Source organism: Diabrotica virgifera, chromosome 4 (genome assembly GCF_917563875.1).
Source record: "Diabrotica virgifera virgifera chromosome 4, PGI_DIABVI_V3a".
NCBI classification, from domain to species: Eukaryota; Metazoa; Arthropoda; class Insecta; order Coleoptera; family Chrysomelidae; genus Diabrotica; species Diabrotica virgifera.
This window is the reverse complement of record NC_065446.1, coordinates 107,684,724-107,711,097: the sequence shown is the minus strand read 5'-3', so window position 1 is coordinate 107,711,097 and position 26,374 is coordinate 107,684,724. Positions and strand designations below refer to the sequence as shown.

Genomic DNA, 26,374 nt, shown 5'->3' with positions numbered 1-26,374 from the left:
CTGTTATATCTAGTAGGATACCTTCTGATCCAATTTTTTTCGGTATTTTTCGTCTTGCCTCGTATATTGTTTGGTTGTCGACATCATAAATTAGTTTTTTCGTTCCTCGTCTCATATTCCTTTATTTTCTTGTAGTATTTAATTTAACTGTTTTATTTTGTATTTCCATATATCTTTCCTAGACTTTTTCTTAATTATTTTATTGATTACTGTTATTTACATTTTATCTTGCGTTTCCTTGCTGAGTCTTTGATCTTTATCTGTTTTATTATGGATCGCTTTGATAACTAATTCACTGAGTGGAGTTAACATCATCAGTTATGCGGATGATACCAACATTCTAGTGACAGCAACATCCCATAAAAATTTGCAAAATAAAACTACACAGATACTATCCACCATCAACAGTTATTTCTTATCCAACAAACTAGTTTTGAATGAAGAGAAATCAAAGTATATGATTTTCACGTCAAATAATTTTTTAAACCATCAAGCCACTATACAAGCAGCAATAGATAAAACAGACTGCACGAAGTTGCTGTGGGTCCTGTTAGACAGTAATTTTAAATGGTCAAACCACATTTCTAATTTGAAATCCAGATTAAGTAGCGCATGTTATGCATTGAGAATTATTTCACGTCTCTTTAATACATCAATATTAAAAACAGTATACTTTGCCCATTTTGCCAAATAGCAAATATGGCATTGAAGTCTGGAGTTGTACCTCTGAATTAGAGTAGATATTCATACTTCAGAAAAGAGCTATTAGGATAATATATAAAATGAAATTTAGAGATTCTTGTAGAGGCATCTTCAGACAAAATAATATTCTTACAATTCCTGGTCTGTATTATATTTTCGTGTATAATGTATTTACATTGCAAAATTTATGAATTCAATAAATTTCAATTTAATCATGTTTATTCAACAAGATTCAGAGACAATCACTTTATGCTTCCACAACATCGTTCTGTTTTGTTGGAAGGTAGCACAATTTATGCAGCCATAAGTTTCTTTAACAAATTGCCAAAAGATATACGAATGAATTTACATCAGCCAAACTTTCGGAGGTGTGTACATCAATACATTTGTGAGCTAGAGCCATATTCTAAAAATAACTTTTAAGTATGTTTTATCATATTTATTAATTTATATACTTTTAAGATGTACATTATATGTCTGTAACTTTGACTTGTCTCATACATGTACAACTTTGTATAATGTCGCATGTGATGAATAAATTTGACTTGACTTGACTTGATTCTTTTGCTACTGATACTGTAGTATTCGATTTTTTCTGTTTTAGTTCACGTATATTTAAACGTATCCACCTAAATAAATGTATAAGTATTGTTTTTTGCCTGGCGTTTTAAATTTTTCTTTTTTCAGTATTGGCCTTTCTTTCGTGTTCTTAGCATTCTCTAATCGTTACTTGTGTTTATTGTGCCTAGCACTACTTTGTCTATTATTACGTTTCTGTTGTTGCATAATTAGCCTCTTTCATTTTTTTTTTTGTCCCATTTGGGTTTAGCCAGGTTCATCTTCGGTACATTCCATGTCAAATCACTCAGGCAAAAAATTTTGGATCTCCGATTTGTCTGAAAATTGGTATATAGCTTCTGCTGGACGTAAAAATAAGATATTTAAGGTCAAGAAATCTTCTTCTTCTTTTTTTCTCAAAATGTTATTTTATGCGATTTTACATTTTCCTCCATTCCCAAAATACATTATCATCCATTTGGCTGAAAATTTGCCCACAAATAGCTAAAAGATAGGACTTTAAGTGGTTAGAAGGATTTGAATTATATTACAATACCAAAAAAGTTACATGCAGTAATATCAGACTCAAAAGTATATATTAGTCCAGTCGGGATAGCATTTGACCGTGAATGCCGAGCTGCCCAAAATTTTATTTTTCTCATGTTTAGGGAAGTCAATAGTAGCCTAAATTTAAAATCACGAATGAATTCCTCCGTTACGTTAGCAGCCATCTTGATTTTAAAGGAGAACCTGTTTTGCTCAATATCTCCGCCATTTTTAACTTTTCGACAAAAATGGTAGGAACTGAAATTGTTCCAAATAAATCGTGTTTACAATTATTACAATTTATTTTTAACAATTCTTGTCGTGAGGTCGATATTTTCGAGTTAATTTTACTTACAGTAGACGCCTATATTTTTGACTATATTATTGCATGTAACTTTTTTGGTATTGTAATATAATTCAAATCCTTCTCACCACTTAAAGTCCTATGTTTTGTCTATCTGTGGGCAAATTTTCAGGCAAATCGATTATGATGTATTTTGGGAATGGAGAACCATTAACGTTTTCTACACTATAAAATTTGATCAAAAGCTTGTTTTGAATCAAAGTAACTTGTTATAATGCCATATAATGACATTTTTGAGTCCCTTCTATTAAAATATTATGTTTTCCATTGATACTTTACGATAGAAAATGCAAATTTGTATAAATAAACACCAAATCACTGTAAAATCGCATAAAATAACATTTTGAGAAAAAAAGAAGAAGAAGATTTTTTGACCTTAAATATCTTATTTGTACGTCCCGCAGAAGCTATATACCAATTTTCAGACAAATCGGAGGTCCAAAATTTTTTTTTGCTCCAAAATTGAGTGATTTGAAATGGAATGACCCCTTCCCTTTCTGGTTTTTTAAAGTATCTAGTTTAAGTATAATGTTTATATCGTCGTACTAGAACAATACTAAGACAACTTAAAAATATAGTTTCGAGTAAATTTAGTTTTAAATTTCCTCCATAGAAAGTATGAAATAAAACAATTTTATATCAGTTTATTGCATTGTTTCTTAAATGTTATGGTGCCCTATTTGTTCTTGAGTGTGTTTAGAGTTCAACTGAAAATTTGAAATAATAAATAATGAGAATAAACTGAGATTTTGTAACATGTCCTCCTCTTACACTTTAAAAATTTTTGATTTATACAATTTATCTTTGCTAAGTGTTGAAGTTGTCCTAGTATTGTATTTATTTTTTGTAATATTCTTTAAAAATCACTTTATTTTTCTTCAGCTTATCCTAGTATTTCACCAATTCTATTTTTCAACAATTAATTTTGTTACTGTTATTAGCATTTAAAAATATCCCACTGTTACACTATTTTTTGACGCACTTGACCACTTTGTCTTGTTTCATTGATTTTTCAAGTTATCTTTACACAATTATTCGCAAAAAAATGCAGTAGGTATTGTAATTATTTATTTTTTACTGAAACTTCAAGAAATAGCAAACATAATATATTATTACATAAATTTATAAAATGAAATCAAATATTACCAACTGGTTAAATCATTTATACTAAAATTCCACTCAATAAACAATAATAAATTGAAAAAAACTTCCGGGGACATTTTTTAATCGGTAACTCCTTGATCTTGTTGTTGACCTTTCTTGTACGGTTTTAGATTAAAAAAAAAAATCGTGATTTTCAGCAGGGATATGTCGGATTAAACTTAAAAGATCTTCTTTTTTCTTAAACGGAATTTTAGGGCGTTCCATATAAGCTGGAGCAATATGTCAACTTCATTCATTCGAACGTTAATTTGTTTAAATGAATCAGTACCAAAGGTTTCCTTGTAGAAAATAATATTTGGGTTTTTTTTGGTCACTCACAGTACCTTAATATTGCTCCAGAGTATTTTCTCTCCAATTGAATTTTTAGAAAAACTTGCAAAATTCATGCTAAACTTGTTCCAATATAAAATATCAGATAATTGAAGATTATTAACCATATAAGGCTTTCCTGTTTTTTTTTTGGCTACTTTTATGATCATTGCCATTTCCTGTGGAGTTAAAATAGGTCCACTCAGTAAAGCTCTTTTTTGGCAAACTCTATGCAGGAATGCATGGATAATGATGCATCAATGTTTTAAAAATTGCTGAGTATTTTTCTTGTCCGCTCAGACACCGAATACATTTTAATAAACAGAAGACACATGTTTTACAAACGAATTTAAAAACGATTTCTAGCATCCGCACTCTATTGCAGTCGGAGATCAACTTGAAGTTGAACTGACCAGTGAAAATGAACAACTTTACTGTAACTGACCGACTCATCCACGAATTCGTAGGTGAGCGTGGGGATATACTCGGACATTTATTCAAATAATTCTTATTTTTGAAGCTTAGTTAGGGAAATACAGAGACAACTTGAAAAAACAGGTTAATTTAAAATTTGCTTTGCCACACTCGGTGAAATAGTCGGACAAGTTTGCTAGTAAAATACTAAGACAACTTAAAAACACAGATATGTTAAAAAAAATCGTAATGCAGATGTGGGGCTAGACTAAGACATGTGGGAATGTCCGGGTATTTCACCACGACTATGATTAGGAAAGGCAAATATTAATCGGATAATAAAAAGGTATTTTAAGATATCTTCCTTTTAACCCAGGTATTTTCAACAAATCAACTAGTGCAATATTAGGATATTGCTCATAAACACCACAAAGCAGCCGATTGAACAAATCTTAGTATCTCTCCAGATAGCTTATAAAATTTTACATTAGATAGAGCAGATAACTCAAAAGTCAAATATTTAAAGATATCCTATTATTGTTCTAGTGCGACGATATGGTATTAAGCCACACTTCTTATTCTCCGGAAATCAGTCTCAAACAAAAGATTTTTTTATATGGTAATTATACTAATCATTATTTGTGTCATATGCACTTTTTAATAATTCTGTTAAGAACTTGGATAATTTATTATTTGGAGAATCAATGGATGCAACATTATTTATTGGTCACAGTGCTATGGTTGGTTTATGTACATATTTTCGGTAGAGTGTAGAACATAATATTATGTAGTTGTTATTGAGTTGTAAATTCCTAGCTTCTTACAGTTCCATTCGACATTTTCAAAGTTGTATGTAGATTTGTTACTCATTTATTTGCTTTTTGTTGAAGACTATACGTATACGTGGTGTTTATACTTCTTTGTAATATTTTGGATCTTTCAGTATGATTTCGTTTTTGCTGATATTCCAGATTATACATAACCAATTTGCATCTGTCACTTCTTACTATTATATATAAGATCTTGGTTGGTATATTTCCTCAATTTACGACCAGCAAAAAGATATTTTAAAACAAAATAAAATATTCCAGTTTACCAAAACTCATAAACTTGTTTACCAAAACTTGTTTCAAAACGTTAATAATTATATACGCTTAAATGGTGTAATTATATATTAATGCATATGTTTTGTATGGAAAGTAATTCAACCTAGAAAATAAACATAATATGTAACCTTGGCGGTGTAGGGTTTTGATATGTAAAGCACTAATTATCAGCATGTTTTCCGAGATTAAAAGATTTCCCAGAAATGAGGGCAATAATGCCATTGTTTTTGTGCATTTTAATTGCAATTAAAAAGTGGATGACGTTTATTCTCGCTTTCAGAGTAATTATTACCAAATATGCACATAGTATATTTTAATAATAATAATTATTATTTTAGTATTATGTTGGCATGGAATTCAGTCACAATTGATTGCAATAAAAATAAAATTTTTAACTGCTGTTTGACGTTTCGATTTCCACTCCAACAATCGTCTTCGAAAAGTAAAATGCCCATCAGTTCCTAAACTAAATATAAAAAATCTGTTCAGAACTATCAGTCCATAGAAGGGAAGAATATAGATTACTGTATCAAAAGAAACTGGAGAAAAGAACAAAATCAAATGCAAATTTTAGGAAGGGGGAACTAAAAGCGCTAATATGCGGTGATTCCCTAATAATATTAGCAGCCTGCAAGGGCAATACAATGGTAATTAGGGACAAAATTCAATATGAGGAGAAAATTCAAGAATTGGTCACAAGTGGATCTTACACCAAATTAAAAACGGGATCCAACCAAAGCATTCGAAAACAAAAATTATATAAAACACTGCACACATTTAAGGAATACTTGACAGACTACCAAAGAGGAACATTAACACCACACTACAGCAGGACAAGACGCCTACACTGAGTCCTAAAAATTCACAAAGAAAATGTACCTTTGACACCAATTTTAGTGGAGTCACTGAAGATTTTCACCTCCGATTTCGTTGAACCTCCATCGATTTTTATGAAAATTAGTGACTAGTTAGAGGATACTTTAAGCAACAAAAGTGACATGATGCAAACTTGTGCTTTTACCTTGGGGGTGAAAGCCACCCCCTTCTCGGGGTGAAAATTATTTTATCAAAAATAATAGTACAAATCGCTATAGGGACAAATTCTAAGCAAATTTTTTTATATAAAGTTATTAAGGTGATACAGTAGCGATCAACAGGTAGCAAAAACGCGTTCCAACATTGCGGCTGTAATTTTGAATATTTTTTCGAGATATTTGGCACACGCATTCGTAATATAATAATGAATGGCGGTACAGAGCCCAATTTGAAAAATATATTAATATGTGGAAATTACTCTGCAATTAAGTACAATATTAAAAAAACGAGCCTGTACCGCCGTTAAGAAGAACAAAAAAATACACTTTCTTCAAATAAACTTTTTTATCCGATGTCTAGATTTTGTGTCATTTTGGAACTACTAAAATTTTTTATTTCATTAGTAGTTCCAAAATGACACAAAATCTAGGCATCGGATAAAAAAGTTTATTTGAAGAAAGTGTATTTTTTTGTTCTTCTTAATGGCGGTACAGGCCCGTTTTTTTAATATTTTATTTAATTACAGAGTAATTTCCACATATTAATATATTTTTCAAATTGGGCTCTGTACCGCCATTCTTTATTATGTTACGAATACGTGTGCCGAATATCTCGAAAAAATATTCAAAATTACAGCCGCAATCTTGGAACGCGTTTTCGCTACCTGTTGATCGCTACTGTTTCCTCTTAATATAAATCAATGCTTTTTGAGTTATTGAGGATCAAAGGTTTTATTTTTTCGTAAAAAATGCATTTTTAAAGCTGTTTTTTACGTATCACTCAAAAACTATAAGCTTTTACAAAAAAGTTATTATTACCAAAATTGTAGATAATAAAAAATCCTCACTTAAAGAACTAACTAATATTAACTCAAGGTGAGTTATGGGTAATTGAATATAAATTTTTTTTGACGAGTACCAACTGAAGTCTAAGTATTCAAGCTTAAATAACGGAAAAACGATGCATTTTATAAAATATACCTGTTAAACACTTGTCAAAGCACTATGTTGAAAATAAGAGAACCCTTTCGAATTTTTTAGGAAAAAGTGAAAAATAAAACATATGCCTTTTCCATAAAAATTAAAATGTATAGTGATCATTACAATAATTTCTTTATATTAGCATAAGTAATAATTTCAACAATTTTGACCGGTTTGGAATGCAAATGTTTGAAAAAAATATATAATTTAAAAATATCAGAATTTTTAAAATTATCGTAATTTTCATTTTCTTTTGATAATAACTCCAAAAATACTCAATATACGTAAAAAATAATATACATATAACCAAATTTTAGTTTTTTCAGTATAAAATATTTTACCTTTTTCTTATTTCTGTAGGGTAAAAAATAACCGAGATGAAAACGTTTAAAACTGAAATTTTGCTGAGAGAACCATGTAACCGGGGCCATTTAACCTTTTATTTTTAAAAAAGTAAGGGGTCTAAAGATTAAATTCAACGTCGTTTAATAGCCCTTAGAATTAACTTTCAAATGGTTTTTAGGTGAACCTGATATCCTAAAAATTAACGGAGTAATTTTAAAAACACCATAACATTTTTTGGAAGAAGTTTTAAAAGATAAATTTTGAAAAATTTTTGGAACATAAATTTTAATGCTATCAAGTTGTTCGAGGACTTATTTGATAGATATTTCTAAGTACTTTGACAAATGTTTAATAATATATGTTATAAAATGCATCATTTTCCCGTTATTTAAGCTTGAATACTTAAATTTGAGTACTCGCCAAAAAAATATACACTCAATAACCTATAACTCAGTTTTAGTTAACAATAAAAGGTTTTCTAGTAAGGGGTTTATTTAATTTTTTATTAACTTCAATTTTGATAATAATACCTTTTTTGTAAAAACTTATAGTTTTTGAGTTATTTATAAAAAATCGGTTAAAAACATGCATTTAAAACATGCACGAACAATTAAAATCTGTGATCTTTAATAACTCAAAAAGTTTTGATTTATTTTAACCCGGGAGCAGTCGCGCTCACTTCTGTAACGTGAAGAGTCGCGTGTTAGAATTTATCTCACAATACGAATTTAAATACGAATTTACAACAAATTTTTATTTTATAGTATTTTTATTTACTTGCTATGTTAGAAATATTATTTCTAACAATTATTAAAGCTAATTGGCTCTCCCCAAAGCCATAATGTCCACAAAAAGAAGAAGAATAAAAATACCTACGCATTACTACACCCTTCCTCGAGGCACTTACGAATTTTTTTCAAAATTGCAAAATTTTTCATCAAATTATCGCGAAAAAGGAGAAAATGTTAGATTCTATCTAACGGCGCGACTGCTCGCGGGTTAATAACTTTATATAACAAATTTTGCTTAGAATTTGTCCCTTTATCGAATTATGGGATTATTTTTAACCGTCGAGAAAGGGTGGGTGGCACCCACCCCTGGGATAAAAGCGCAAGTTGGTGCCATGCCACCTTTGCTCCTTGTGATATCCTCTAACCATTCACCAAAACCAATAGCTCATATCCGCCTTCAGTGACTGCACTATTTGTAGTAGCATAGATTTACCTTGCAGCAAACTGTCTTTATCCTGGACATAATACAGTATTTAACATAGTACACATTTATTGCAAAATCTAGCAGAAACAGATTAAAACAATATGCCGGTCAGTTTCGATATCACTAGCCTTTTTACCAACGAACCATTGAAGAAAGCTTTATAAATAATAATAACAGGCAAATTAGAAAGAGATGGTATATTGAGAACCAAAACCGCACTGAATGTATCAGCTATCATAAAGCTAGTAACATATTGTACACACAACACCTACTCGTATTTTCAACTAAATACTGATTTTTACAAACAGACTTTAGGATTAGATATGACTTTAGGATTTCGAACAAAACATCGTATACATATAAACGAGATAAACAACCCTTGTATGATTTAAAAACTTTGGTTGTTTTACATATTTTAATATTTTTATTTCTATATTATAAAAAATTCCTAGTTTTAGTAATTTTCAATGACTCAATTTAAAAATTTAGAATAGTAAGCTAATGGTCTTATCTATTGATTTTTATACAAACATTAATGATAACGTTAATATCAACATTTTTAAATAAAAACTATTAGCCCGGGAGGTAGTGTCAAATTTGACCGGAGCATTTTAGCATGGCTGGTTTCTTTTTATTTAGGTAGGTGTTCCAAAGCTCATTAACAAACGATGTGTCAGCTGGCCCAAAACCGGGGATTTTAGACAAGAAAAGGTAAAATATGAAAGTTGATGGACAAACGCTACAACTTAAATGTCAAAAATTTATACACGTTATTCAGAACATTTGATAGCCTTGCTTACTTGGCTCCTACCTTTCACTCAGGAGATCCAGGTTCAAATCCTGGCGCGGAAAATTCTTTTTGTTTTTTAAATTGAATTTTATTTTGAAAGGTAATTATTTTTATAATACCACGTTTTTATTATTTATACGAGACAACATAAAAAAATCTGTTTGTCTTTTATAGAATCGCAAACTATGCATTTTTGGTCATAATAATTATTATGATTGATCTTAATAAGCAAATTTGTTGTACATGAGCCTCTGAAGGTTCCTGAGTTGGTAAGACCAACAATCTAAGTGGAAAGGGAGACATTATTTGTTATTTTTTTAGACAATCTGTTTTTTCTTAATTTTATATGTTGTTGTAGAACCGAAAGATACAACCCTAAATTTTCACTTTTCTCTCACCAACCCCCATTTTTTAATAGCAATCTAAATATTTCCCTATTCTCTATAATACATAAAAATGAATGTTTATCTGTACCTATGTCCCTTATAAAATCGTAAACTATGCATTTGGTAGAAAAAAGTATAGGTACGCAATATTTTTTAGTATTTTTTGGCTTTCTGGTAATGTTTAGGTATTAAACTTTCAAACATTATTTAATATTCTTGGACTTGTGTGACAAAGATTAAAAAGTATAAATCAATAATTTATAAATTTTAGATTGTAATAAAAAAGCGTCAGCTGCATCATGTACGTTGCAAAAAATGTTAGCTGGCCAAGTGGACATGCCGTGGTATTATAAAAATAACTATTTTTCAAAATAAAATGTCAATTTAAAAAACAAAAAGAATTTTCCGCGCCAGGATTTGAACCCGGATCTCCCGAGTGAAAGGTAGAAGCCAAGTAAGCAAGTCTATCAAATGTTCTGAGTAACGTATATAAATATTTGACATTTAAGTTGTAGCGTTTGTCCATCAACTTTCATATTTTACCTTTTCTTCTCTAAAATCCCCGGTTTTGGGCCAGCTGACACATCATTTGTTAATTAGCTTTGGAACACCTACCTAAATAAAAAGAAAACAGCCATGCTAAAATGCTCCGGTCAAATTTGACACTACCTCCCTGGCTATATGTATTTTACTGTTTGATTTCGAAATATTACTCTAGTGAGTAAATATTTTTAAAATACGTATAAAATCATATTTTTACATATCACTTACGGATTTATTTCTTCCGATTTTGTAAATAGTTTTTATCGCAGAATTTATTTGGAAAATAATGTCGATAATGTCGTAATCTAAATAATGGCGTGACATACCGATTATTTGTATCTCTTAATTGTTTCAAAATAGGAACCCTGGCAGAGTTTCTTAAAACAGATGGAACACGACTTCTACGGAACACAAAAAGAAGTATGGATAACGATCAAAGGACAAAGAAAGGAGATGAACGAATTAATAAAAACGTAACACGTTCAGAAGGAAACATGGGCAGACTACTTCCGATCTCTATTTGCTAAAGGCGAAGATAATGAACCACCAACACCTGAAGTTACGACAAGCGAAGAAATAAACATCGAGGGGGGAAAGGTAAAAAGAAAGCATTACGAAAATTGAAAAATAGAAAATCTCGTGGAGAGGACAGAATATCGAACGAAAACGAACTCCTAAAGTTCTGGAGACAAGATCTAACTAAACAACCATTAAATCTAATACAAAAAATAATAGAACAAAACATAATACTACAAGAATGGAGATCAAGCATCCTAATACCTCTCTTCAAAAAAGGATACAAATTGGACCCGGAGAATTGCAGAGGAATTAATTTTAAACACAATATTAAAATTAAAAACCAAAGTGATGACAAATAAACTGAATGATATTATAACATTAGCAGAAGAACAAGGTTTTAGGTCGGTAAGATCATGCACTGACGCTATAAGACTGCTTTATAATGAGTGCTTTATAATGAGGCAAGATCAAGAGAAATCGTTAGAATACAAAATAACGGCATATTTATGTTTCGTAGACCTTAAGAAAGCATTTGACAGGGATAAATTAAAGGACGTTATCCACTTGTTATACTCAAGAGAGGTACTTCTAGAAATAATTAGAACGATCGAAAACATCTACCAGAACAACACAATAAAAGTAGAAGTAGAAAATAAACTAACGGACCCGCTGGAAATGGGATAAGACAGGGGGATTCCTTGAGTTCTTTATTGTTCAACCTGATCATGGATGAAATAATAAAAAAAAGTAAGAAGTAAAAAAAGATACCAAATGGGAGAAAAACCACTTAAAATAAACTTCTATTCAGACAATGCAATACTAATCTCTCAAAGTGAAGATGATTTACAACGAATGCTGCATCAATTTAAGATAACCGCCAGAAAATTTAACATGTTAATTTCCCCAAAAAAGACAAAAGGCATGGTTATAACAGCAAATCCACTAAGATGTAAATTAGTGCTGGAGTGTCAGATAATAGAAGTGATGGAGTTTAAATAACTACGCATCACACTATCTAGCTACGGAAGGCTCGAAACAGAAGTAGAAGATCAAGTGGACAGAGCAAACAGAGTCGCAGGTTGCCTGAATGGCACAATATGGAGAAATAAAAATATCGGAAAAGAAATGAAAGGCAGAATTTATAAAACAGTCATCAGACCAATAATGACACAGGCGGCAGAAACACGATCCGACACAGAGAGAACAAAAATATTGTTCAAAACAGCAGAGCTGAAAACCCTTCGAAAAATCGATGGTAAGACTCTATGGGCGAATGAAAACAAATAGAGTAGTAAGGACAGCGAGAGACAGTTCCCCAATAGGAAGACTACGAAAACGATATAATGACAACTTACTACATAGAGGCACATTGAAGAAACAAACAAAGTCATGTCTAAATAAAAAGAAAAAGAAGAAGAAGAAGAAGAAGAAGAAGAAGAAGAAGAAGAAGAAGAAGAAGAACTGTTTCAAAATATAATCCTACATACTATTAATATGATTTTCAAACTATTTGATTAACAAAGCTGTAGGATACAAAGTGCTGGCGAAGTATATAAAAGAAAAACTAAAGGAAAACTGAAAGATATATAGTACTACAATTATCTAAGTACCCTTTCAGACTAAGACACTGGTGTCTGACACCGGTGTCCACCACCGGCGTTCAGTTGCAGCAAAGCATTGTTAAGCCACCAAAATCAGCCAGACACTCAAGTTCGTCTGTAGTCCTTCGTTTAATGGCTCCTCTACATAATCGGCGATTACAGACAATCAAGCGCGAGCACGATTCTGTAGAGGGCTTCCTCGGCTATAGTTGCCCATGATCGTCTATGATCGCCCATCACTGTAGACGATCCGTGATTTTGCGGTTTTAGGAGACGCTTCAAAGGGAATCGTCGAGTAATAAATAATTAGTTAATGGGTAATAAATAAGTCATAGGTTGTTATAGTTGCGCTGACATGCCAACACGATCGCCGATCATTCATTTTCCGTCAGAAAATATTGTGTTTAGGTTACAAAAGGTGTAATTTTAAGTTCTTCTTTTTCTTTTTAGACATAGGCCTCTCCCAATTCCTTCCATCGGGCTCTATCCTGAGCAACATATTTCCAATTTGTTCCGGCTACTCTTTTAATATCATCAATCCACCTTATCTGTGATCTTCCTCTCGGTCTTTTACTTTCGTAAGGTCTCCAGTGTTGTATTGTTGAATTTCAACGTTGGTATTTTTGTCTAGCCTGCGAAGCTCCATTTAAATTTGGCAACTTTTGTTTTTGATCTTACCCAGGCGTTCCTCTTTTTATCTGACAGTCGTATACCTAACATTGATCTTTCTGTTGTGGCTAGTTTATTCATAATTGCCTTGGTTAGGGTCCAGGTTTGACATCCATATGTCACGATAGTGAGGATGCACTAGTTGAACACTTTGCTCCTCAAGTATTGTGGTATTTTGCGATTCTTAAGTATCCAACTAAGTTTTCCAAATCGTGCCCATGCTAGTCTTGCTCTCCTAGTAATATCCGCACTTTGGTTCTCTTTTAGTCCAGAGAAATAAGATTTTTCTCGTGACACATCCCCCTCCAGGCCGAAACCAAATTTTTTGAGTAGTATGGACATCTATATTAATAACCTATATGTTTCCTGCAGCCGATTTTGATGATATACATAGTTATAAACAAATGAAGATCACAAAACGGTAAATTTTCGCTTTTTTCGTCTATAACCAAAAAGTTAAGTATTTTAAACAAATTTGAGAGTGACAAACTTATAAATCGTATAAAAAACTTCAATATGGCGTTCGCTGAATATGTATATCCTTATTGGTTGCTTAGAAAATTGCAAAATAAATCAAAAATTTTGAGTTTTTATAAATATTCATAACTTATGTAAAATTTAACTTAGAACCTTCTTATTACACGAATTGCTGAGACTTCTGGTGCTTAAATTATATTTTAAATTTCAAAGCAATTGGTCAAATAGTTTAAAAGTTATTTAATTTTTTTATCCCAAATTCATTTTTTTGCAACACTATAAGTCAGAAAATTATGAGGTTACAGTAAGACTTCTGACAGTTTATGGAAGAAGAACCTTTATACTATTGACTTAATTAAAAAAAATGACAAAAAGTAATTTTAAACAGTGTAAAATTATTTTGCAAAAACACGTCGATCTTTTGCTTACTTATAAACAATTAGGATAACTTTTTAACCATTACCAGTAGAAAAATTATTTTTTCATATTTGGAAAGACTGAATTTTTATACAAATTTAGAAAGAAAAACAATTGTCCTAGGACAATTAGGGACGAAGTTAGCCCCCCTTTTTTTAATTCACATGTTTTTGCAAAATAATTTTGCAGTTTTTAGAATTATCTTTTGTCATTTTTTTTTAATTAAATAAATAGTATAAATCTTCTTCTTTCATAAACCGTCAGAAGCCTTACTGTAACCTCATCATTTTCTGACTTATAGCGTTGCAAAAAAAATTAATTTGGGATAAAAAAATTAAATACCTATTAAACTATTTGACCAATTGCTTTGAAATTTAGGGTATGATTTAAGCACCAGAAGTCTCAGCATTCCGTATAATAAGAACGTTTTAAGTTAATTTTTACATTTTAATTAATTAATTTACGTTTTAAGTCATTAATATTTATAAAAACTCAAAATTTATGATTTATTTTGCAATTTTCTAAGCAACCAATAAGGATAGATATATTCAGCGAACGCCATATTGAAGTTTTTTATACGATTTATAAGTTTCTCACTCTCAAATTTGTCTAAAATACTTAACTTTTTGGTTATAGACGAAAAAAGCGAAAATTTTCGGTTTTTTGATCTTCATTTGTTTATAACTATGTATATCATCAAAATCGGCTGCAGGAAACATATAGGTTATTAATATAGATGTCCATACTACTCAAAAAATTTGATTTCGGCCTGGAGGGGGTTGTGTCACCAACATGATATTTTTTTTTCCTTATTTCTCTGAACTATTTGTCACGTTTCAGGATTTGGCTTAGGTATATATATTTCTGGACCTTTTCTATCTCACTGCCATTTATAGTTGTTATACGTATGGGGTCATCTGTGTTTGTCATTATTTTTGTTTTGCTCATATTCATTTTTAGACCGACGTATTGGGAGCTGCCTGCAAGTTCCTCCATCATAATTTGCAGTTCCTCGAATGATCTCGCTATTTTAAGTTAGTTATACTAAAAAGTTGAAGCAAGCTTCTATAATTATCCCCAGTAGCCAAAAAGTCAATGTGATGACAAGTCGTATTTTAACTGGTATGGACTTTGTGAAAGTAGTGTCTTGTTTTGCTACTAATGGCGATATTTTTCGTACAAAATAATTGAAATCGCGCGGTGACATACATATAAAGTTTTCGAAATCTCCAGAGGGTTCATATCAGAGTATACCGCTATTAAATACTCCACGTCCATCCGTTGTCGTTCGACATGCTACGGACGATTATGTGGACACTTGCACGATTATTGTGCCGATCATAAACAATCACATGATCGGCCATCATCGGCGATAGTGAAGAACAGGCATAAAACAATGCTTTGCTACTGGTGGCGAACACCGATGTCAGACATAAGTGGCTTAATCTGAAAGGGTACTAGGTACGTGAAATCGTGAAAACACGATTTTTGGCGTTTAACTCGCTACAACTCTGTTCCATTTTAATATTCTTTTCTAAAATTTTTACAGTATATATTTCTCACCTTTCTAGAGACAATGGAGTCTGTTTTAAGCTTTCATTCGTATTCTGATAACAGTTATGAATTTTTTAAAGTTAAAGGTGCAGATTCCTGAATTGGAACGTTTAATCGCTAAAATTGAGTTTATATGGGAAAATTCAAAATAAACCTTATTTTCGTTTCCAGCGCCATCAAAAACATAAAGTGTGACCAAAATTAGCAATTCACCATACCGTGGTCAGTGCCTCGAGAAATAAGAGTTTTTTTAGCGGTGTGCAACTATATAGTATATTAGTAAAATGAGCAAAAAAGGGTAAAATTTGAAAAAAAATTAAAGACGGAAGTGTAAAACCATAAATTACCAGAAAAGGGCAGTTCTCGCCAGTGGCGCACACCCACACCCCCCTACACGCGACACTATATAAACACAAAATTTTCGATTTTCTAAATCTGACGGAATTGAAAATTGTGCCAACTCCCATCTTAAAGTTCAGGAAAAGACTCACCCATTCATATGTCAACCATCCATTTTGGTCAAAGGGTGTGGATTTTACGGCCCTTCCTATTTAGGGCCTGTTTTTCGTTCTCGTTCTCAAAACTCCCAAAAACTTCGAAAATTTAAGTCCCAAGTTTGCGGCTTCTAATAGTACTGATCATTGCCTTTCCAACGCATGACTAATTTTGAAAATCGGTTATACCGTTCAAAAGTTACCGAGCTCAGAAATATGATTCAATTTCTATTTACAAAAGGGAAAATGTTTGTGGATATGTGTGTATGTGACTGGAAAAGTTAAACCGATCTGAATTTTTTTCTGTGTTTGAAGAGGGGGTCAGTGCCGATTCAGAACCGGTGTAGTTTGTAACTTTTGGCCACCCATAAGCCAGCTATAGGACTTGGTAGGTACAAAACGGCATATATTTTGGGGGTATATATTTTCGGTTCAAGAAGAGACAGGAGAACCGCAAATACACCAAATCAATAGTGTTGAGTTAGGCTTTCAAATTATGTCTAAGCCGTCAGGATCAGACATACACACGGCTCAGTATCGCCGAAACACTAAAAAACTAAACTTTGAAAATTTTGGTTTTTCGACAATTACTCAAAATTTCAACCTACGAATTGCGCCAATAACTAAGCGTTTGTAGAAGGACTGGACTCTAGACGAATCTGACGATGTATACCTCATATCCGGGAAAATTCGAATTTTTAAGTTATAGACTTCATAAGTATGATCAAATCTATTTCCTATAGGAAAAACGGTTTTTCAAGCTCAATAATTTCTGTAATAGCTTCAGTTATCTTACTTGACTTTAGATGCATCAGATACTACTTATCAATACGTTTCAAACTGATGTTTAGTGATTAAAATCGGTTAAGCCGTTTAGAAGTTATTAAGCTACAAAAGTATAATAAAATTAACGATTATTCCCGAAATGGTTTATGTAGTTGTAGTGGTTACGACACTAAATTTGATCTGGCAACGGGCAATCCGATTTCATTAACCGGCCATCCCAATATTTTTTTTCAATCTATTTCGAATAGAAAAAAAATCTAGTGTACATTCGATGGACACTAGATCATTTGGGAGATAATGCGACAAAGGCGACCATTTATAAAGCTTAACGTGCAATCGAGAAAAATTGCATTCAACTTCATACATTTAATTTATAAAAAAAACTTTGAAAAACTCCTGATAGAAGAATAAAAACCGCTAAACGCCGTAAAAATGAGTGGCGCATACAATATCCCAGCTACAAAAGATCTGATATGAATATTACGTGGCGCCAAAATGTATTTTCATTTTGATGCAAAATAAAATTCTAGTTTTATTTTAAAAGATGTTTTCATAATATTTGCTAAAGTTAAAGTAAACGCGCCACAAAAGAGTTTCAAAATTCAAACTGAATCAAAGTTACTCTTTTGTGGCGCGTTTTACTTCAAATTTAACAAATATTATGGAAAAATCGTTTAAAATAAAATAAAATTTTATTTTGCAGCAAAATGAAAATACATTTTCGCGCCACGTAATACTTATATCAGATCCTTTGTAGCTGGAATATTGTATGCGTCACTCATTTTTACGGCGTTTAGCGGTTTTTTATTCTTGTAACTACACCGGCAAAATTAGCCGAACACCTTAAAAATAGGACATGTTTGATGTCTTGAATTTTCTAAACCACTAGTCCGATTTGATTGATTCTTTTAGTATATTATAGCCTTATTATTTAAAAATATCGTTGTAATAATATTGTTGCTAGACAGGTAAATATCATTTTATACCGGGTGTACCAAGCATACTGTGTTTTTTCCTTAAAGTTTGGAACGCCCTGTGGAATATTCTAGCCTATGTAAAATATTAAAATTAATACTCGATTGTAGACTTAGGATTTCTTAACATTTTTCTTTTTGATTAATTTACTTATGTAAGACAATAAAAAAGTTATGTGCGTTAACAACTATCAATGTTTTTCATCAATAAATCCTCATAGTAGGGGAGGAAAGTATACTAAATTTGCAGTTACTCGAGCGTTATGGGGACCTATTGGATTGTGAAGAGTATGTGCTAAAATCAGAAAAAGGTGTTAAGTTTTCCTTAAAGTGGGGACTTTTCATTTTTTTATTTAATTTTTCATTTGAAACAATCATTTTTCTCCGATTATAGCGCTATCTATCCATAATTCGAAAAAATGTGTCAAATAAAAGTTGCTTATTTTTACGTAAAGAATCCAAATCTGAAATAAAAATTGAGGGCTCCTATTTAAGATTTTAAATTAAATCCCCCACACCACCTCCGTGGGGGCTCGTGACACCCCACGGAGAAGGGTGGGGGGTAAATTAAAAATTTTAAATACGAACCCTGCGATATTTCGCGAAATGAACATCAGATCGTATGACAGCAAAATACACCTATTCAATATTTTTCAAAAATCTTCCGAATGACACCAAACACGACCCCCCACGGATGTGGGGTGGGGGGTTACTTTAAAATCTTAAATAGGAGCCCCCAATTTTTATTGCAGATTTGGATCCTTGGCGTAAAAATAACCAACTTTTATTCGCAACATTTTTTCCAATTAGGGATAGATATAACCTATATTTCCTATATTCGGAAAAAACGATTGGTGGAAATGGAAAATATAAATTAAAAAATGGAGAGTACCACACTTTATGGAAAACTTAACTTAACTTTTTTTTTGGTTTTAGCATCCACTCTTCACAATGAAGTAGGTCCCCATAGTGCTCGAGTAACTGCAAATTTAGCATACTTTCCTCCCCTACTATGAGGATTTATTGATAAAAAGCAGGGCTAGTTGTTAAAGCACATAACTCTTTTATTTTACAACATAAGCAAATGAATCAAGAAAGAAAATGTTAAGAAAGCCTAAGTCTACAATCTAGTTTTAATTTTAATATTTTATATATGCTAGAATATTCCACAGGGTGTTCCGAACTTTAAGAAAAAAACACAGTATGATTGTAACACCCGGTATAAAATGACATTTACCTGTCTAGCAACATTATTATTACACAGATATTCTTAACTAATAAGGCTATAACATACTAAAAGAATCACTCAAATCGGACAACAGGATTAGGAGAATCGAGACATCAAACATGTCCCATTTTTAAGGTGTTCGGCTAATTTTGCCGGTGTGTGTATTATAAACGGTATAATAAATTGTTCTTGATATTTAAAATAACTTATCTATTTTTAATCTCTCGATTGTAACGTAACAAACAATGATTGCTGATAGTGAGAAAGTGATAAGAAATATGGGTCACTCCAAATAATAATATTTGTCTACAGAAGTCGAAGCCATTACCCTTAGTGTTAGTGTTAGGAAAAATACCAAAACTATATCTACAAACATTTGTGTCAAGTAGGTATACAGCTTGTGTCAGCCAAATGGAATAAATTGAATAGTTCAAATACTAATTGTTTTTTTGAAAAATGCTCAAATCTGTCGATTAGTATTTTAAATCTAAATTTTTTACATACAATAATAATACATACAGGTTGTCCCAATTTAGAGATATGACGTCATCGTTAATTTTCTTAAAGGCAACACTGTTATTTTAATGGCTATTTAGATAGAGCTTGTAAAGCTATGCGTAACTGCAAAATATCAAATTTTTATTTTCTAACATTTACAAGATAATGAAAAATAAAGTTATGTCTGTAATGTGGAATAAACTTAATAGTTCAAATAATAATTGTTTTTTTTTTTGAAAAATGCTTAGACCTGTCGATTAGTATTTCAAATCGAAATTTTTTACATACAATAATAATGTATACAGGGTGTCCCAATTTAGAGATTTAATGTTATTTTTTATTATCTTGTGGTAAATGGTAAGAAATAAAAATTTGATATTTTGTAGTTATGTATATCTTTACACACCCTATCAAAATAGCTATCAAAATGACAGTGTTGTGATTTAAGAAAATCAACGATGACGTTTTATCTCTAAATTGGAACACCCTGTATACATTATTATTGTATGAAAAATTTCCATTTGAAATACTAATCGACAGATCTAATCATTTTTCAAAAAAAAAAACAATTAGTATTTGAACTATTGAATTTATTCCAAATTACAGACATAACTTTGTTATTTTTTATTATCTTGTAAATGGTAAGCAATAAAAATTTGATATTTTGCAGTTATGTATAACTTTACACACCCTATCAAAATAGCTATCAAAATGATAGTGTTGCCATTTAAGAAAATCAATGATGACGTCATATCTCTAAATTGAGACACCCTGTATACATTATTATTGTATGAAAAAAAATTCCATTTGAAATACTAATCGACAAGCTTAAGAATTTTTCAAAAAAAAACAATTAGTATTTGAACTATTGAATTTATTCCATCTAGCTGACACACAGTGTATGTTTCTCCTAGATTAGTTAACCAACAATAATTTATTTATGGTTATAGTATAATATACATACATATAGGGTGTCCCAAAAGTAGCGGAACGGTCGAATATTTCGCGAACTAAACATCGGATCGAAAAACTGAAAAATACGTTTTCAATCATTTTCAAAAATCTATCGAATGATAGCAAACACCAATCCCCACTACACCCCCTGGAGGTGGGGTGGGGGGTAACTTTAAAATCTCAAATGGAAATCCCCAGTTTTTCTTGCAAATTTGGATTCGTTACGTAAAAGTAGGCAACTTTTATTCAAGACATTTTTTCGAACTGTGGATAGATGGCGCTATAATTGGGAAAAACGATTTATCCTGATACCATAGGTAAATTATAGAAACGGTCTAATATCTCACGAAATACACCTATAAATGAGACACCAAAAAACAGATTTTTAATCTTTTTCGAGAACCCATTGAATAACACCAAACATGACCCTTCAATCCACCCATTGGAGGTGGGGTGGAGGGTAACTTTAAAATCTTAAATAGCAACCCCCACTTTTTATTGCAGATTCGGATTCGTCATAAAAAATTAAGCAACATTTATTCGAATCATTTTTTAAAATTGCTGATAGATGGCGTTAATAAATCGTATTTTTTCAATTAAAGCTCCATCTATTAACAATTCTAAAAAATGTTTCGAATAAATATTGCTTAATTTTTCGTAACGGATCCGAATCTGTAATAAAAAGTGGGGGTTGCTATTTAAGATTTTAAAGTTACCCCCACCCCACCTCCATGGGGTGGGTTGGAGGGTCACGTTTGGTGTTATTCGATAGCTTTTCGAAAAAGATTAAAAATTTGTTTTTTAGTTTCTCATTTGGAAGTTTCTTTCGTGAGATATTAGACCGTTTCTATAATTTACCTATGGTATCAGGATACATTGTTTTTCCCAATTATAGCGCCATCTATCCACAGTTCGAAAAAATGTCTTGAATAAAAGTTGCTTACTTTTACGTAACGAATTAAAATCTGCAAGAAAAACTGGGGGTTTCTCTTTGAGATTTTAAAGTTACCCCCCACCCCACCTCGAGGGGATGTAGTGGGGGTTGGTGTTTGGTGTCATTGGATAGATTTTTGAAAATGATTGAACACGTATTTTTCAGCTTTTCGATCCGATGTTTAGTTCGGGAAATATTCGACCGTTCCACTACTTTTGGGACACCTTGTATATACTCGATATCGTACAGTGAACTACTGATACAAAAACATTTGAGGAACACAAGCTTTTTTTACATTTTTCTAGAAATGCTATCATTATTGCTTAATGAAGAAATTAACGACAGAATCCAATCGAAAAATCGCTGTCTATTCGTACTGGATAAGCTTATAAAATCAAAAAATCCTAGCTTAATGAAGAAATTAACGACAGAATCCAATCGGAAAATCGCTGTCTCTTTGTACTGAATAAGCTTATAAAATCAAAAAATCCTACAAGAAGTTCAGAGATCAAAATCGGTAAATCCATAGTCAGACCTGTACTAACATATGGAAGCGAAACGGAACGGGGACCATAACCAAAGCAAACGAAGAAAAGCATAGACGGTTTGAACGCAAAATACTTAGAAACATTTTCGGACGTCACCACGACATCACCACAAACCAGTCTAGGATCAGAATCAATATCGAATTAGAAGCATTCTACAATGACGCTGATATGGTCCAAGAACTTAAATCACAGAAACTAAGATGGGCACAGACTTCATAACGAAAGACTTGTAAAACTGTAAAACTGAGATTCCTACAGGCAAAAGACCACTCGGACGTCCCAGAATGCGATGGAGAGATAACATCCAAGCAGATCTCCGGAAAATGGACATTCCATTTGACCCTAGGTTGATGGAAGACCGAACAAATTGGAAAAAAGTTGTACAGTCAGCCAGGACCTACCCAGGGTTGTAGCGCTACGTGATGATGATGATACAGTATTTCTCTTGATCATTTTTCAGTGCGTAACAAATGATAGGAAAAAGGGTAAGTCCGTGATAATACACATTTATGACATTTATTCTAACATGACATTTTAGTTAAATCTGACAGTTGTCACATTTTATCTTCAATTTGGAATAAAAACAAATCAAAAGTGTTTCTTGCATTTATAAAATGGTATTTTCTTTGATTTGTATAGTCTTATAAATTATACAGATTATATTTGTAATATTATTATCTGATTAAAAAAAATTATTTTTTTATTATGGCGCCATCTATCGACAACTAGAATAACTAGAATAAATGTTATAAAAATGTCACCGACGAAATGTAATCACCAACGTGCCTTTTTTTCTGTCACATACAATTTAATGCGTTAGAAAGAAATCGAAAAACTGTGACGCACTGAAAGATGATCATGAGAAATACTGTACTTTCGCTACTTCGATTTTATTGATCATGGCAGGATAACACATAATATAAATTTTCACAAAAAAGTTTTAAACCGTTTTGGAGCAATAAGAAAAAATTCGGTTTTATTTTGTGTAACTTTTGCTGAATGCACTTTTGCGTACAGATAAGTTGGACCAAATCAACTGATTTTCATCCCTAAAACAATGCCGGCCTTAGGTGTACCCGGGCGGCTGCCCAGGGTGGCAAATTTTAAGAGCGGCAAAATTTAGAGCAAAGCCAATTTTTGTCTATCATTTGACGGACGGAGGAGCGCGGTGGCTGATCTTACCCAGGGTGGCAAAATTCCTCCGGTCGGGCCTGCCTAAAAATGGTGATAAAATTTATGACCAATATTTTTGTGACACCCTGTATAACTGGTTATATTTCAAACAATACAGTGATGAGCGCGCTAATAAGGGACAAAATAACGCAAAAGATGGAAAACATAATACACTGCGAAGCAAAAAGAGATGAAAATATGGGAGGTGGAAATTATCGTTATAAACGTATAAATTAACATTACACTACATAGTTTCCCACCTTTAGACGTCTGTGACACGAGCATTTTATAAAATTCTACTGTCACAGTGACAGTTGTCATACTCTGATACTCTGATACGTCTAAAGGTATGAAATTATGACATGTAATGTAATGTTAATTTATACGTTTATAACGATAATTTCCACCTCCACTAGTTTTATCTCTTTTCGTTTCGCAATGTATTATGTTTTCCATCTTTAGCGTTATTTTGCCGGTTATTAGCGCGCTCATCACTGTATTGTATAACAGAAAAGGCAACTTAACTAAAATTCACTTTTTATATGCTTTGAAAATATATCTTAGATTCAATCTACTGTTTCCTTGATCTTTATGTAACATTCACAAATAAGTGGTATATAGTTCACTATACGAGTACAAATTGCGTGCTTTATAACTCAATGTTCTAAGTCTAAGTATTGGATGTTATTGCCTTATTATCTTTTTTATCAGACTTCCAAGTATCTCTCGATGAACCAATTAGGATAATAGAGTTCTAATATAGATTGGTTTCAAGCATTTTATTTATACATTTCCGCGAAGTATCTAAAAGGTTACATACCTATATATCGTTATAAAGTGTCTACGAAACATCAAAAACCTTTAAGGTGAATGTGATAAGTATCTACTATACATATTTTTGTTACTAGGATTGAATATAAAGTTTTTAAACCATTACTTTTTGTTATCCGTGTCCCAATCAAAGGGTTATCATGGTCACTATCTTTACTCTATCTACAGCTGCTCTAAAGAGTTCTATTGGACTGCACAAACTAGTCCCTCAATTTTTTTAACAATGAACTCTCCTTGGTACTATACTCCGTCCTCCTTTTACCTTTACCTGTATTATTAATATTAGCATTTCATATCGCTGTCCCCCCATTATATGTCCCAGATATTGTCAACTTCTTATTTTTGTTGTGTTTATTATTTCGAATGCTTCGCCCATTTTTCGCAGTACTTCGCTGTTCGCTTTTTTCTGTGTTCATGCTATTCTAGGCATGTTATTGTCTAATTTAATATAGCTTCAACTTTTTTTGTTGGAATGTCTTCTACAACTCAAAAGTAGACAATACAAGACAAAATTTAAATCCGCTAAGCGTCCCTTTTTGAAGAAAAAAACGATTTTTTCTAAAAAATATATAAATTTCTGAAATGTTTAAAGAATTTCTTAAACCCTCCCGCATATCCTCCACCCGTTGCATTTTTTTTTAATTTGCAAACTAGTGGATAAAAGAAAAAAATTAGATATGTATTTGTTTATACAGGGTGGGCCAAAGAAAATAGTCGACATCGATATTTGGCAGTAGTTATTGGATTTTAAGGAAATGATAAAAACAAGTAGATTTTTATTTTTAAATTACAATTTTTTGATACATATTTCATAATAGTGACTTCATCCATCTGCGCGTGATGACGTAATCGATGATTTTTAAATGGGAATAGGGGTCGTGTGGTAGCTTATTTGAAAGGGTGTTTAATTCTCTATTCAGTAATATAAACAGTAATATCATTATTTATACATGGTGGCCAAAAAGCTGTTTTTGAATTAAATTAATTAACGCAAAAAGAAGATTGTATGTGATTTATTTAACTCAAAATACATTTTGTTGCTGTCGGAAAATAAAAAAAACGATGTTTATTGGGCAAATAAATATTGCTGTTCGCTTAAATTAAATGTTAAAACTGTCAAAAGAGGTAGGTGGGAGGCTGTTTGTGATTTAATTTAAGCCAAAAAAAAATGTTTATTTGTGAAATCAACAATTTTTTTCTATTTTCTGACAGCAATACAATGTATTTTGAGTTAAATAAATTAAAAGTACATTCTTCTTTTTGAGTCAATTAATTAATTCAAACAATATTTTTTGGTCACCCTATATAAATAATGATATCAATGTTTATATTACTGAATAGATAATTGAACACCCTTTCAAATGAGCTGCCATACGACCCCTATTTCCATTTAAAAAAATCATCGATTACGTCATCACGCTTTTGTGGATGACGTCACTAGTATGAAATATATGCGAAAAAATTTCAATATAAAAATAAAAGTCGACCTGGGCCTAGATTCCGTGCACTGTAGATATCTACATGTCGCTTTCTATCGATATTTGAATATCAAAATATATGAATTTTTAGCTTTAATTGAATTATTTTCTAGTTTTGCTCTAGTTTATCAATTAGAGTATAACCTAGCAAAACTAGAAAATAATTCGATTAAAGCTAAAAATTCAAATATTTTGATATTCAAATATCGATAGAAAGCGACATGTAGGCACGGAATCTAGGCTATTTCGGCATTTTTTTTTAAATCGAATAATTACTGCCAAATATCGAGGTGGACTCTTTTCTTTGGCCCACCCTGTATTTATATATTGCTGTGTTCATGTACTATTAATATAGAAGTTTGAATAAACGTATCTTTCATTTTTCAAACGATTACAACGATAGTTATTGCAAAATATTTATGTAAAATGTTACTTTTCAGAAATTTATATTTTTTTAGAAAAAATCGATTTTTTGAAAGAGGGACGCTTAGCGGATTTAAATTTTGTCTTGTATTGTCTATTTTTGAGTTGTAGAAGATATTCCAACAAAAAAACTTGAAGTTATATTAAATTAGATAAAAACGTGTTTTAAGCTCACCGTGAACTGTAGCTTTTACAGTAGGAAAAATGAAAGAATACCCATGAACGAACATATAAAACACGCTGTATTTTCCTGTCACCGTGTCACACAAAAAATTGACCAGCGCAAATACATGTAATAATTATTATTACATGAACTTGCGATGGTCAATTTTCTTTGTGACACAGGGACAGGAAAATAC

General features: G+C 31.6%; 1 protein-coding gene across 2 annotated transcripts in view; it reads left to right on the top strand.

The window, feature by feature from the left end:
• Positions 1-26,374, top strand: part of LOC126883095 (glutamine synthetase 2 cytoplasmic-like) — a 359,158-nt gene that overhangs the window by 220,825 nt on the left and 111,959 nt on the right. Inside the window, exon 1 of one of the 2 annotated variants that reach the window (XM_050648331.1) lies at positions 24,081-24,149. The exons of the other annotated variant lie outside the window; for it this stretch is intronic. The gene's annotated coding sequence lies outside the window, so the exon portion shown is untranslated. Of the gene's footprint in view, positions 1-24,080; positions 24,150-26,374 lie in introns of those variants that run through there. 2 annotated transcript variants of the gene reach the window in all.